This window comes from Plectrocnemia conspersa, unplaced genomic scaffold (genome assembly GCF_051122295.1).
Source record: "Plectrocnemia conspersa isolate PC_06_02 unplaced genomic scaffold, ASM5112229v1 ptg000024l, whole genome shotgun sequence".
NCBI lineage: Eukaryota > Metazoa > Arthropoda > Insecta > Trichoptera > Polycentropodidae > Plectrocnemia > Plectrocnemia conspersa.
The window spans coordinates 57501-60000 of NW_028277188.1; the positions used below are offsets into that span (position 1 = coordinate 57501).

The following is a 2500-nucleotide window of genomic DNA, read 5'->3' on the forward strand; positions in this document are numbered from 1 at the left end:
GTTTTACTTCGGCATAGTAGGCCCTCTGAGCCCGGTTGGCCGCACATCGGGCCTCCGTCAAAGCCATCGTCCACCATTCCGGTCTATTTCGAGATGGCGGTTTCGAATCAAAACGCGGGATCGACCCATCAGCCGCCGACAAGATCGCGGTCTGGAGGGCTTCCGCCTGGACATTTGGATCTGGGTCAATGTTATTAAAGGTATGTAATTTATTAGTGAGTAGTTGTTCAAATTTCTCCCAATTCGCCTTATCTAGACGGAACCGCTTGGGAAGCAAACTCCGTCCAGAAGACGACTGAGAGAAGAGGATGTTATCGCTACAAGGAGAGACCGCGGTCAAGTCAAAGGTAATGAGTCTATGATCGGAGAGACACTCCTGAGTGTGAACTCTCCAATTTCTTAAGTTTAAGGGCCGAGCTAGGGAATAGAGCGTCGCATCCGGGGTGGACTCACCAGTAGCCGAGACGTAAGTCGGCACCGGCTCCTCCATGCCGCACGCGACGCTCAATCCGCTGCTCAGCACAAAGCTGACCACTGCGGAGTTCCCCACAGGATCCCTGTTACGGCGAGCCTGCGAGGTGTCACCCCACAGTGGGTCATGGGCGTTAAGATCGGCGCCGACCACAACACTGCGTCCAGCGAGAGCATCTAAAGCAGTTGATAGTCCCCCAACGTGAACCTCACGGGGGTCGCCATACTGAAAGTAAGCCGACACCACATGAAGACTCACATTAGGGGAGGACAAGTGAACAACTGCACGCCACTGATCCGAGAGGTGTCTCAGAAAAGTGACGCACAGGTTGTTGTTGTACACCACAATAGAGGCGCCCGCTGGCTGGATCTCGTAGATCCTAGCGTCGCAGCCAGCGCCTGTAGTCTTACCGGAGCGGGTGTAGGGCTCCTGCAGGAGCGCCACATCCACTCCATGAGAATGGGCCCTAGAGCAGAACTCCGCAGTGGCCGCTCTTGACCTGCGGAGATTCTGCTGGGCGAATTTTAGACTATAACCACAGTCAGGGCTAGCCATTGATAGTGGCCATTTCCCTGGCTATGGCCGCTCTATAGACAGGGCAGCACTGATCCCCGGCCCTATGAGCCGGAGACAAATGCTGTCTCTTGAGGCGACAGCAGGACGCACAAGCCACCGTCCTGTCCTTGTTTGGACAAGAGGCGCTCTCATGTGACTGCTGTCCGCACCAATTGCAGGATGCCTGAGGTGCCCTGCAATTCTGCGCCGAATGACCATAAAGATGGCACTTGTAACATCTTATTACTCTGATATGGTCACGAATACGATGGGCTTGCATGCCCAAGTATACAATGTTTTGGTTGACTAAAAAAAAGTAGATAGGGACAGATGAGAATCTCGTTAATCCATTCATGCGCGTCACTAATTAGATGACGAGGCATTTGGCTACCTTAAGAGAGTCATAGTTACTCCCGCCGTTTACCCGCGCTTGCTTGAATTTCTTCACGTTGACATTCAGAGCACTGGGCAGAAATCACATTGCGTCAACACCCGCGAGGGCCATCGCAATGCTTTGTTTTAATTAGACAGTCGGATTCTCCTTGTCCGTGCCAGTTCTGAGCTGACCGTCGTCCGGCGGCCGTACAGGCTTTAATGAGCGACGGCGCGGCCCCGGGGCGCCGCGAAGCGTCCCGGGCGCGCCGCCGCCCGCCACACAGCTTGGAAGATCCGAGGGTACGGCCAAGGCGAGGCGCGAAACCTTGAGCGGACGAGCGCCGTTGTTACGCGGCGCTGACAGCCCGCGGAAACCACCCCGTTTCGATCGATTCCCCCTTCCCGACCAGGCCCGACGCGCCACGGCCCTCAGAGCCAATCCTTATCCCGAAGTTACGGATCCAACTTGCCGACTTCCCTTACCTACATTATTCTATCGGCTAGAGGCTCTTCACCTTGGAGACCTGCTGCGGATATGGGTACGAGCCGGCGCGACATCTCCGCGTTGCCCTCACCTGAATTTTCAAGGTCCGAGGGGCCGATCCGGACACCGCCGCATCGGCGATGCTCTTCGCGCTCCGAGCCCTATCTCCCCGCTATAGGATTCCAGGGCGCTCGAACGCTCAGGCAGAAAAGATAACTCTCTCCGGACCTCCCGTCGGCGTCTTCAGGCCACTTTGGGTCACCCCGACGAACGCACTCGTGAGAGGGAACGATTTTTAATTCGGTTCCGCTGCCGGGTTCCGGAACTGCAACCGGATTCCCTTTCGCCCGACGGGTGTTGTCAGTAGTCTTACATATTGTATAATAATAATTTTACTTTACACCGTCATCGACATCGGATTTCTCCTAGGGCTTAGGATCGACTAACTCGCGTGCAACGGCTGTTAACGCGAAACCCTTCTCCACATCAGCCCTCAAGGACCTCGCTTGAGTATTTGCTACTACCACCAAGATCTGCACCGACGGCGGCTCCAGGCGGGCTCGCGCCCAGACCCTTCCGCGCTCACCGCCGCGACCATCCTACTCGTCGCGGCT

General features: G+C 55.9%; 1 pseudogene; it reads right to left on the bottom strand.

The window, feature by feature from the left end:
- The window catches only part of LOC148225842 (large subunit ribosomal RNA), an 8438-nt pseudogene that overhangs the window by 4057 nt on the left and 1881 nt on the right, over positions 1-2500 (bottom strand).